This window comes from Drosophila rhopaloa, unplaced genomic scaffold (genome assembly GCF_018152115.1).
Source record: "Drosophila rhopaloa isolate 14029-0021.01 unplaced genomic scaffold, ASM1815211v1 contig_92, whole genome shotgun sequence".
Taxonomy (NCBI): domain Eukaryota; kingdom Metazoa; phylum Arthropoda; class Insecta; order Diptera; family Drosophilidae; genus Drosophila; species Drosophila rhopaloa.
Genome location: NW_025335192.1, coordinates 135735 through 149402, shown reverse-complemented (window position 1 = coordinate 149402; position 13668 = coordinate 135735).

Here is a 13668-nt window from a genome sequence, read left to right as displayed (position 1 = left end):
CTCAAAAGTTGGCATTACCATTAAGGAAAAGTTCGAGGGGGTTGAATTTTATTGATTGATTTTATATTCTATGACATATTCTATGACTAAGTACAAATTTTCTTATATGTACCAGTGCTCAATAACAATTCTAAATTAGGTTTAAAATTAAATCTGAAAAACACACCAAAGATCCTTATGAAATAGATAGATTGACCAAATAAAAAACCAATACAAAATCCCAATTTCCTAACTTTAAAAACACCAATGTTATGGCATTTCCGATCGTTCAGTTAAATGGCAGCTATAGAATATAGTCGTCCGATCCTTATGAAATTTGGTAGGTCAGATTGATTGGCCAAATATAAAACCCATAAAAAATCCCAATATCCTAACTTTAAAAATAAAAAAAACACCAATGTTATGGCATTTCCGATCGTTCAGTTATATGGCAGCTATAGAATATAGTCGACCGATCCTTTTAAAATTTGGTAGGTCAGATTGATTGGCCAAATATAGAACCCATAAAAAATCCCAACTTCCTAACTTTAAAAACACCAAAGTTATGGCATTTCTGATCGTTCAGTTATATCGCAGCTATAGGATATAGTCGACCGATCCATATGAAATTGGGAACGTCGGATTGATTGGCCAAAAATACAACCCATAGAAAATCCCAACTTCCTAACTTTACAAACACCAAAGTTATGGCATTTCGGATTAATCAGTTATATGGCAGCTATAGGATATAGTCGGCCGATCCTTATGAAATTTGGTAGGTCGGATTGATTAGCCAAATTTAAAACCCATAGAAAGTCCCAACTTCCTAACTTTACAAACACGAAAGTTATGGCATTTCCGATCAATCAGTTATATGGCAGCTATAGGATATAGTCGGCCGATCCCGGCCGTTCCGACTTATATACTGCGTGCAAAGGAAAGAAGGGTGTGTGCAAAGTTTCAATTCGATAGCTTTAAAACTGAGCGACTAGTTTGCGTAGAAACAGACAGACGGACAGACAGACGGACAGACAGACGGACAGACAGACGGACAGACAGACGGACAGACGGACAGACGGACAGACGGACATGGCTATATCAACTCAGGAGGTGATCCTGATCAAGAATATATATACTTAATATGGTCGGAGATGTCTCCTTCACTGCGTTGCACACTTTTGACCAAAATTATAATACCCTCTGCAAGGGTATAAAAACACCAATGTTATGGCATTTCCGATCGTTCAATTATATGGCAGCTATAGAATATAGTCGACCGATCCTTTTAAAATTTGGTAGGTCAGATTGATTGGCCAAATATAGAACCCATAAAAAATCCCAACTTCCTAACTTTAAAAACACCAAAGTTATGGCATTTCTGATCGTTCAGTTATATCGCAGCTATAGGATATAGTCGACCGATCCATATGAAATTGGGAACGTCGGATTGATTGGCCAAAAATACAACCCATAGAAAATCCCAACTTCCTAACTTTACAAACACCAAAGTTATGGCATTTCGGATTAATCAGTTATATGGCAGCTATAGGATATAGTCGGCCGATCCTTATGAAATTTGGTAGGTCGGATTGATTGGCCAAATTTAAAACCCATAGAAAGTCCCAACTTCCTAACTTTACAAACACGAAAGTTATGGCATTTCCGATCAATCAGTTATATGGCAGCTATAGGATATAGTCGGCCGATCCCGGCCGTTCCGACTTATATACTGCGTGCAAAGGAAAGAAGGGTGTGTGCAAAGTTTCAATTCGATAGCTTTAAAACTGAGCGACTAGTTTGCGTAGAAACAGACAGACGGACAGACAGACGGACAGACAGACGGACAGACAGACGGACAGACAGACGGACAGACAGACGGACAGACGGACATGGCTATATCAACTCAGGAGGTGATCCTGATCAAGAATATATATACTTTATATGGTCGGAGATGTCTCCTTCACTGCGTTGCACACTTTTGACCAAAATTATAATACCCTCTGCAAGGGTATAAAAACACCAATGTTATGGCATTTCCGATCGTTCAGTTATATGGCAGCTATAGAATATAGTCGACCGATCCTTTTAAAATTTGGTAGGTCAGATTGATTGGCCAAATATAGAACCCATAAAAAATCCGAACTTCCTAACTTTAAAAACACCAAAGTTATGGCATTTCTGATCGTTCAGTTATATCGCAGCTATAGGATATAGTCGACCGATCCATATGAAATTGGGAACGTCGGATTGATTGGCCAAAAATACAACCCATAGAAAATCCCAACTTCCTAACTTTACAAACACCAAAGTTATGGCATTTCGGATTAATCAGTTATATGGCAGCTATAGGATATAGTCGGCCGATCCTTATGAAATTTGGTACGTCGGATTGATTGGCCAAATATAATACCCATAGAGAGTCCCAACTTCCTAACTTAACAAACAGCAGAGTTATGGCATTTCCGATCAATCAGTTATATGGCAGCTATAGGATATAGTCGGCCGATCCCGGCCGTTCCGACTTATATACTGCGTGCAAAGGAAAAGAAGGGTGTGTGCAAAGTTTCAATTCGATAGCTTTAAAACTGAGCGACTAGTTTGCGTAGAAACAGACAGACGGACAGACAGACGGACAGACAGACGGACAGACGGACAGACGGACATGGCTATATCAACTCAGGAGGTGATCCTGATCAAGAATATATATACTTTATATGGTCGGAGATGTCTCCTTCACTGCGTTGCACACTTTTGACCAAAATTATAATACCCTCTGCAAGGGTATAAAAATACTAGAGTGGTGTAATAAAGGCAATCTTATTGCTAAAAACAGTAAATAATAATTAGGGCTATGTAAAAAACTAGTGCAAAGTTATTATAAAAACTAAGAAGTGCCACGAGTGATAGCTCAATGAGCGGCGATTCAAAAAATGAGCGTAGAAGCTCCGTAGACCAGAGAAACAGTTATATTTCTTATTTCTCAACCCGCGATACAGAAGTAGAAAGAACTTCTTCAAAGAGCAACTCAGCCCTACTGACCATTGACAGTGCGAGAGCACGGTCTTGTTCTCCCGCCCTACTCACACCAACTCCCACTTCATGGAGCTTGCAGTGTAGAACCCCACCCCCAGCTTCGACTAACAGCTCACCAGCCACGAGCACTGCGACCTCGTTAATTTCTGCAACCGCAGCCACTGCAACAACAACATCAACGGTCGCCGTTAACAACAACGCGATTTCGAATGCGTTTGCAACTTCTGCAGCGCCGAATAAAACTACAAAGCCAAGTGTAAGTACGAGTGCCAATATCGGCAATATCAAACAACAACAAGTGGGTCCGGCTATACAGACTGGCATGGACCGTTACATCCAAATCAAACGGAAGCTAAGCCCGCAAAATAAAATGGTTGGAAATAAACCAAAACAAAATTGCCCTAATAAAGGCAGCGAACAACCAGGGGCATCTAGTAACAACAGATTCGCCCTATTGTCGGAAATTGATAATAACCAATCCGAATCTGGACAGGCTGTTCAAAAGAAACCAAAGCCCCCACCAATTTACATAAGGGAACAGAACTCAAATGCCCTAGTAAAGAAAATTGTTGCGCTGGTCGGGAATGACAACTTTTGTGTTACTCCCCTTGTTAAAGGGAATATTCATGAAACAAAGCTTCAAGCTAAAACAGAAGATCAATTCAGAGCTGTAACAAATTACCTAGACGAGGCTAGGAAACCCTACTACACGTACCAGCTCAAGAGTAGCAAGGGCTTGCAAGTAGTGCTAAAGGGCATAGAGCCCGACGTATCCACCAATGAGGTAAAAGAGGCACTGAAAGAAAAAAGGATTCTTCTCCAAAAATATTATTAATATTATCAACAAAAATAAAAAGCCGCAACCACTCTTTAAGGTCGAACTGGAGCCTGAAAGCAGAGCCTTGAAGAAAAATGAAGTGCACCCGATCTATAAACTGCAATACCTGTTGCACAGAAGGCCCGCTACAATGCACAAACTGCCAAGAGTATGGACACACCAGAAACAACTGCGGGCTTCGTTCAGTCTGCGTAGCTTGTGGTGGCTTTCACAAATCCGAACCTTGCCCTGCAAGCAAAGAAGACCAAAAGACAAAGAAATGCGCTAACTGTGGAGATAACCATACCGCAAACTACAGAGGCTGCCCGGTCTATAAAGAGCTAAAGAGTCAGTTTCAACAAGCAAAACAAGCACGCTCCCAGAATGCACGAAATGCGTACGTGCAATCCCAAACCACACCTAATGTTTTCTTTGCGAAAGCAGCCAGATCTTCATTTGGGCCCCTCAACACAAATGCCCTAAAATCAGGACTTGCCAATCAGACGGGGTTCCCACAAGCTCAATGCTCTGAGCAAAATATAATAACACCTCAGCAAGCAATAGGACAAATACCAAACAGCATGGAAACCATGATGCTGACTTTACAACAGGGTATGATGGAATTTATGTCCTTCATGAAAACAACAATGACAAACCTTATGCAAAATCAAAACATTTTAATAAATTTGCTCACATCCCAACAATCTAAATAATCGATGTCTTGTCTTCGAATATCCATGTGGAATGCCAATGGCGTTTCACTGCACAAACTTGAAATAACTCAATTCCTCAATGAAAACCAAATAGATGTAATGCTGCTGGCAGAAACGCATCTCACAAGTAAATACAACTTCCAAATAAGAGGTTATACTTCATACTGCACAGATCATCCGGACGGAAAGGCTCACGGAGGAACTGAAATCCTAATCAGGGAACGCATTAAGCACCACTTTCACCAGAGGTTTGCAACAAATTATTTGCAGGCAACATCTATAAAACTACAAGCAGGCGACGGCAGTATCACTATAGCCGCTGTCTATTGCCCACCGCGTTTTACAATAACTGAAGAGCAATTCTTGGACTTCTACAATTCACTCGGAGATCGCTTTATAGCAGGAGGAGACTACAACGCCAAGCACACGCACTGGGGATCAAGACTAGTGACGCCCAAAGGAAGACAACTGTATAAAGCAATCATAAATTTGAGCAACAAACTCGACTATGTCTCCCCTGGCAGCCCCACATATTGGCCAGCTGACCCCAGAAAACTCCCGGACTTAATTGACTTCGCTGTGACCAAGAACATCCCAAGAAATTTAGTCAGCGCCAAATCGCTATCGGACTTATCATCGGACCACTCGCCTGTTTTAATAACTCTCCTTCAAAGCCCGAAAGTAATCGAGCACCCCTTCAGGCTGACCTCGACTAGAACTAACTGGCTAAAGTACAAACTCCTCGGGTACTTGGGCCCGCAGTGACGAAGACAGAGCCGAAACATTTACTTTACACCTACGAAATGTATTTCAGCCGAACGCCGCCACAAACTCTCTTCAACTACCGCCGTTTAGCTCTGAAATTGCAATTAACCCGATTTTGTTTCAAACACCTAAAATTGCTAACGTCATTAGGAAGCAAATAAAATCGAAAAAGGCTCCAGGGGCCGACCTAATAACCCCAAAAATGATAATTGAACTTCCAAACTGCGCAGTGGATGTTATATGCAAGCTATTTAACGGGATCGCAAAACTTGGCTACTACCCCAGAAAATGGAAAAAGTCCGTGGTTATAATGATACCGAAGCCTGGCAAAGACCACACAATTCCCTCATCGTACAGGCCAATAAGCTTACTATAGTGCCTGTCCAAATTACTGGAAAAATGCCTGCTCACGCGCATTACACCATATTTAAGAGAACAAAACTTAATCCCGGCACATCAATTCGGGTTTCGTGAAAGCCACGGAACCATCGAGCAAGTCAACCGGATAACTTCAGAAATTCGTACAGCCTTCGAACATCGGGAATATTGTAGTGCGATATTCCTCGACGTCTCTCAGGCATTCGACCGAGTGTGGCTTGAAGGCCTTATGCATAAAGTCATAACATTACTGCCAGAAAACACTCATAAGTTACTTAAGTCGTACCTCTACCACAGAGTCTTTGAGGTTAGATGCAATACAACGACATCCAACGAGTATAACATTGAAGCCGGAGTCCCACAAGGTAGCGCCCTGGGCCCTACCCTGTTTATTCTATACACAGCAGACATCCCTACGAACGAGAGGCTGACTACGTCCACATTTGCTGACGACACCGCAATCCTGAGCCGCTCGAGATGCCCAACTAGAGCAACAGCTCAACTGGCTGATCATTTGGTGGTAGTTGAAAAGTGGCTATCAGACTGGCGAATCAAAATTAATGAACAAAAGTGTAAACATATAACGTTTACCCTTAACAGACAATCGTGCCCGCCGCTAACTTTGAATGGTACGCAGATTCCCCAAGCCAGCGATGTAACATATCTCGGCGTCCACCTCGACAGACGCCTAACCTGGCGGAGGCACATTGAATGCAAGAAAGTACATCTCAGACTTAAAGCTAGCAGCCTACACTGGATTATAAATTCTCGATCACCCCTGTGTCTGGACTTTAAAGTTCTTCTCTACAACTCCACCCTCAAGCCCATTTGGACCTACGGCTCCCAGCTCTGGGGGAACGCGAGCAACAGCAACGTTGACATCATACAGCGCTCACAATCAAAAATCCTGCGAACAATCACTGGGGCACCATGGTATGTTCGGAACGAAAACATCCACAGGGATCTGGGCATACCACCGGTCAAAGATGAAATAGCAAAGCAGAAAGCGGACTACCATAACAAGCTTACACTGCACCCAAACCTAAGACGGGTTTCGAACAGAACTCGTCTGCATCGTAACGATCTACCAGCCCAGCAATAAATATTAGGGCCCGTTAGTCTAAATTCAGTCTACATGACTGTAAGTTAAGTTATATTCTTAAGATTTGATATACTTATTGTTAGTCTCATATAGAGAAGATTCAATAAATAAAGCATATATTTACAAAAAAAAAAAAAAAAAAAACTTTGATCAAATTTTTTACCCATTTTCATGTCAGTTATTTCTAATTTGACTTGTTTAACTTTGACCCAAAATTGAACTTCGAGAGTCCATAACTTTACCAAGCTAAAGCCGATTGCAAAGTGGCATACCTCTAAAGACTTCTGATTCGATTCTCTAAAAATCTGCATTCAAATTTTTCAATTTAACGTCGATTAATTTTTTGACCCATGAAAATCATGTCAGTTATTTCTAGATTTCCGAGGACTTGTAACAGAGTGACTAAAAATTGGACTTAGAGAGTCCATAACTTTACCAAACTTAAGCCGATTCCAAAGTGGCATACCTCTAAAGACTTCTGATTCGACTTTCTAAAAATCTGCATTCAAATTTTTCAATTTAACTTTGATCAAATTTTTCACCCATTTTCATGTCAGTTATTTCTAATTTGACTTGTTTAACTTTGACCCAAAATTGAACTTCGAGGGTCCATAACTTTACCAAACTTAAGCCGATTCCAAAGTGGCATACCTCTAAAGACTTCTGATTCGATTCTCTAAAAATCTGCATTCAAATTTTTCAATTTAACGTTGATCAAATTTTTGACCCATTTTCATGTCAGTTATTTCTAGTTTTCCGAGGACTTGTAACAGAGTGACTCAAAATTGGACTTAGAGAGTCCATAACTTTATCAAACTTAAGCCGATTCCAAAGTGGCATACCTCTAAAGACTTCTGATTCGTTTCTCTAAAAATCTGGATTCAAATTTTTCAATTTAACTTTAATCAAATTTTTCTCCCATTTTCATGTCAGTTATTTCTAATTTGACTTGTTTAACTTTGACCCAAAATTGAACTTCGAGAGTCCATAACTTTACCAAGCTAAAGCCGATTGCAAAGTGGCATACCTCTAAAGACTTCTGATTCGATTCTCTAAAAATCTGCATTCAAATTTTTCAATTTAACGTCGATCAAATTTTTGACCCATTTTCATGTCAGTTATTTCTAGTTTTCCGAGGACTTGTAACAGAGTGACTAAAAATTGGACTTAGAGAGTCCATAAATTTACCAAACTTAAGCCGATTCCAAAGTGGCATACCTCTAAAGACTTCTGATTCGATTCTCTAAAAATCTGCATTTAAATTTTCGGGAGTTCATAACTTTACCAAACTTAAGCCGATTCCAAAGTGGCATACCTCTAAAGACTTCTGATTCGATTCTCTAAAAATCTGCATTTAAATTTTCGGGAGTCCATAACTTTACCAAACTTAAGCCGATTCCAAAGTGGCATACCTCTAAAGACTTCTGATTCGATTCTCTAAAAATTTGCATTTAAATTTTTCAATGTCAGTTATTTCCAATTTTCCGATGACTTGTAACAGAGTGACTCAAAATTGGACTTAGAGAATCCATAACTTCACCAAACTTAAGCCGATTCCAAAGTGGCATACCTCTAAAGACTTCTGATTCGATTCTCTAAAAATCTGCATTTAAATTTTTCAATGTCAGTTATTTCCAATTTTCCGATGACTTGTAACAGAGTGACTCAAAATTGGACTTAGAGAATCCATAACTTCACCAAACTTAAGCCGATTCCAAAGTGGCATACCTCTAAAGACTTCTGATTCGATTCTCTAAAAATCTGGATTCAAAATTTTCAATTTAACTGTGATCAAATTTTTCACCCATTTTCATGTCAGTTATTTCTTATTTGACTTGTTTAACTTTGACCCAAAATTGAACTTCGAGAGTCCATAACTTTACCAAACTTAAGCCGATTCCAAAGTGGCATACCTCTAAAAACTTCTGATTTGATTCTCTAAAAATCTGCATTCAAATTTTTCAATTTAACGTTGATCAAATTTTTGACCCATTTTCATGTCAGTTATTTCTAGTTTTCCGAGGACTTGTAACAGAGTGACTCAAAATTGGACTTAGAGAGTCCATAACTTTATCAAACTTAAGCCGATTCCAAAGTGGCATACCTCTAAAGACTTCTGATTCGATTCTCTAAAAATCTGCATTCAAATTTTTCAATTTAACGTTGATCAAATTTTTGACCCATTTTCATGTCAGTTATTTCTAGTTTTCCGAGGACTTGTAACAGAGTGACTCAAAATTGGACTTAGAGAGTCCATAACTTTATCAAACTTAAGCCGATTCCAAAGTGGCATACCTCTAAAGACTTCTGATTCGATTCTCTAAAAATCTGCATTCAAATTTTTCAATTTAACTTTGATCAAATTTTTCACCCATTTTCATGTCAGTTATTTCTAATTTGACTTGTTTAACTTTGACCCAAAATTGAACTTCGAGAGTCCATAACTTTACCAAGCTAAAGCCGATTGCAAAGTGGCATACCTCTAAAGACTTCTGATTCGATTCTCTAAAAATCTGCATTCAAATTTTTCAATTTAACGTCGATTAATTTTTTGACCCATTTTCATGTCAGTTATTTCTAATTTGACTTGTTTAACTTTGACCCAAAATTGAACTTCGAGAGTCCATAACTTTACCAAACTTAAGCCGATTCTTAAGTGGCATACCTCTAAAAACTTCTGATTTGATTCTCTAAAAATCTGCATTAAAATTTTTCAATTTAACTTTGATCAAATTTTTCACCCATTTTCATGTCAGTTATTTCTAATTTGACTTGTTTAACTTTGACCCAAAATTGAACTTCGAGAGTCCCTAACTTAATCAAACTTAAGCCGATTCCAAAGTGGCATACCTCTAAAGACTTCTGATTCGATTCTCTTAAAATCTGCATTCAAATTTTTCAATTTAACGTTGATCAAATTTTTGACCCATTTTCATGTCAGTTATTTCTAATTTGACTTGTTTAACTTTGACCCAAAATTGAACTTCGAGAGTCCATAACTTTACCAAGCTTAAGCCGATTCCAAAGTGGCATACCTCTAAAGACTTCTGATTCGATTCTCTAAAAATCTGCATTTAAATTTTTCAATGTCAGTTATTTCCAATTTTCCGATGACTTGTAACAGAGTGACTCAAAATTGGACTTAGAGAATCCATAACTTAACCAAACTTAAGCCGATTCCAAAGTGGCATACCTCTAAAGACTTCTGATTCGAATCTCTAAAAATCTGCATTTAAATTTTTCAATGTCAGTTATTTCCAATTTTCCGATGACTTGTAACAGAGTGACTCAAAATTGGACTTAGAGAATCCATAACTTAACCAAACTTAAGCCGATTCCAAAGTGGCATCCCTCTAAAGACTTCTGATTCGATTCTCTAAAAATCTGCATTTAAATTTTTCAATGTCAGTTATTTCCAATTTTCCGATGACTTGTAACAGAGTGACTCAAAATTGACTTAGAGAATCCATAACTTAACCAAACTTAAGCCGATTCCAAAGTGGCATACCTCTAAAGACTTCTGATTCGATTCTCTAAAAATCTGGATTCAAATTTTTCAATTTAACTGTGATCAAATTTTTCACCCATTTTCATGTCAGTTATTTCTTATTTGACTTGTTTAACTTTGACCCAAAATTGAACTTCGAGAGTCCATAACTTTACCAAACTTAAGACGATTCCAAAGTGGCATACCTCTAAAAACTTCTGATTTGATTCTCTAAAAATCTGCATTCAAATTTTTCAATTTAACGTTGATCAAATTTTTGACCCATTTTCATGTCAGTTATTTCTAGTTTTCCGAGGACTTGTAACAGAGTGACTCAAAATTGGACTTAGAGAGTCCATAACTTTATCAAACTTATGCCGATTCCAAAGTGGCATACCTCTAAAGACTTCTGATTCGATTCTCTAAAAATCTGCATTCAAATTTTTCAATTTAACTTTGATCAAATTTTTCACCCATTTTCATGTCAGTTATTTCTAATTTGACTTGTTTAACTTTGACCCAAAATTGAACTTCGAGAGTCCATAACTTTACCAAGCTAAAGCCGATTGCAAAGTGGCATACCTCTAAAGACTTCTGATTCGATTCTCTAAAAATCTGCATTAAAATTTTTCAATTTAACTTTGATCAAATTTTTCACCCATTTTCATGTCAGTTATTTCTAATTTGACTTGTTTAACTTTGACCCAAAATTGAACTTCGAGAGTCCATAACTTTACCAAGCTTAAGCCGATTGCAAAGTGGCATACCTCTAAAGACTTCTGATTCGATTCTCTAAAAATCTGCATTTAAATTTTCGGGAGTCCATAACTTTACCAAACTTAAGCCGATTCCAAAGTGGCATACCTCTAAAGACTTCTGATTCGAATCTCTAAAAATCTGCATTTAAATTTTTCAATGTCAGTTATTTCCAATTTTCCGATGACTTGTAACAGAGTGACTCAAAATTGGACTTAGAGAATCCATAACTTAACCAAACTTAAGCCGATTCCAAAGTGGCATCCCTCTAAAGACTTCTGATTCGAATCTCTAAAAATCTGCATTTAAATTTTTCAATGTCAGTTATTTCCAATTTTCCGATGACTTGTAACAGAGTGACTCAAAATTGGACTTAGAGAATCCATAACTTAACCAAACTTAAGCCGATTCCAAAGTGGCATACCCCTAAAGACTTCTGATTCGATTCTCTAAAAATCTGCAGTAAAATTTTTCAATTTAACTTTGATCAAATTTTTCACCCATTTTCATGTCAGTTATTTCTAATTTGACTTGTTTAACTTTGACCCAAAATTGAACTTCGACAGTCCCTAACTTAATCAAACTTAAGCCGATTCCAAAGTGGCATACCTCTAAAGACTTCTGATTCGATTCTCTTAAAATCTGCATTCAAATTTTTCAATTTAACGTTGATCAAATTTTTGACCCATTTTCATGTCAGTTATTTCTAATTTGACTTGTTTAACTTTGACCCAAAATTGAACTTCGAGAGTCCATAACTTTACCAAGCTTAAGCCGATTGCAAAGTGGCATACCTCTAAAGACTTCTGATTCGATTCTCTAAAAATCTGCATTTAAATTTTCGGGAGTCCATAACTTTACCAAACTTAAGCCGATTCCAAAGTGGCATACCTCTAAAGACTTCTGATTCGATTCTCTAAAAATCTGCATTTAAATTTTTCAATGTCAGTTATTTCCAATTTTCCGATGACTTGTAACAGAGTGACTCAAAATTGGACTTAGAGAATCCATAACTTAACCAAACTTAAGCCGATTCCAAAGTGGCATACCTCTAAAGACTTCTGATTCGATTCTCTAAAAATCTGCATTTAAATTTTCGGGAGTCCATAACTTTACCAAACTTAAGCCGATTCCAAAGTGGCATACCTCTAAAGACTTCTGATTCGATTCTCTAAAAATCTGCATTTAAATTTTTCAATGTCAGTTATTTCCAATTTTCCGATGACTTGTAACAGAGTGACTCAAAATTGGACTTAGAGAATCCATAACTTAACCAAACTTAAGCCGATTCCAAAGTGGCATCCCTCTAAAGACTTCTGATTCCGTTCTCTAAAAATCTGCATTTAAATTTTTCAATGTCAGTTATTTCCAATTTTCCGATGACTTGTAACAGAGTGACTCAAAATTGGACTTAGAGAATCCATAACTTAACCAAACTTAAGCCGATTCCAAAGTGGCATACCTCTAAAGACTTCTGATTCGATTCTCTAAAAATCTGCATTCAAATTTTTCAATTTGACGTTGATCAAATTTTTCACCCATTTTCATGTCAGTTATTTCTAATTTTCCGATGGCTTGTAAAAAAGTGACCCAAAATTGTACTTCGAGAGTCCATAACTTTACCAAACTTAAGCCGATTCCAAAGTGGCATACCTCTAAAGACTTCTGATTCGATTCTCTAAAAATCTGCATTTAAATTTTTCAATGTCAGTTATTTCCAATTTTCCGATGACTTGTAACAGAGTGACTCAAAATTGGACTTAGAGAATCCATAACTTAACAAAACTTAAGCCGATTCCAAAGTGGCATACCTCTAAAGACTTCTGATTCGATTCTCTAAAAATCTGCATTTAAATTTTCGGGAGTCCATAACTTTACCAAACTTAAGCCGATTCCAAAGTGGCATACCTCTAAAGACTTCTGATTCGATTCTCTAAAAATCTGCATTTAAATTTTTCAATGTCAGTTATTTCCAATTTTCCGATGACTTGTAACAGAGTGACTCAAAATTGGACTTAGAGAATCCATAACTTAACCAAACTTAAGCCGATTCCAAAGTGGCATCCCTCTAAAGACTTCTGATTCGATTCTCTAAAAATCAGCATTTAAATTTTTCAATGTCAGTTATTTCCAATTTTCCGATGACTTGTAACAGAGTGACTCAAAATTGGACTTAGAGAATCCATAACTTAACCAAACTTAAGCCGATTCCAAAGTGGCATACCTCTAAAGACTTCTGATTCGATTCTCTAAAAATCTGCATTTAAATTTTCGGGAGTCCATAACTTTACCAAACTTAAGCCGATTCCAAAGTGGCATACCTCTAAAGACTTCTGATTCGATTCTCTAAAAATCTGCATTTAAATTTTTCAATGTCAGTTATTTCCAATTTTCCGATGACTTGTAACAGAGTGACTCAAAATTGGACTTAGAGAATCCATAACTTAACCAAACTTAAGCCGATTCCAAAGTGGCATCCCTCTAAAGACTTCTGATTCGATTCTCTAAAAATCTGCATTTAAATTTTTCAATGTCAGTTATTTCCAATTTTCCGATGACTTGTAACAGAGTGACTCAAAATTGGACTTAGAGAATCCATAACTTAACCAAACTTAAGCCGATTCCAAAGTGGCATACC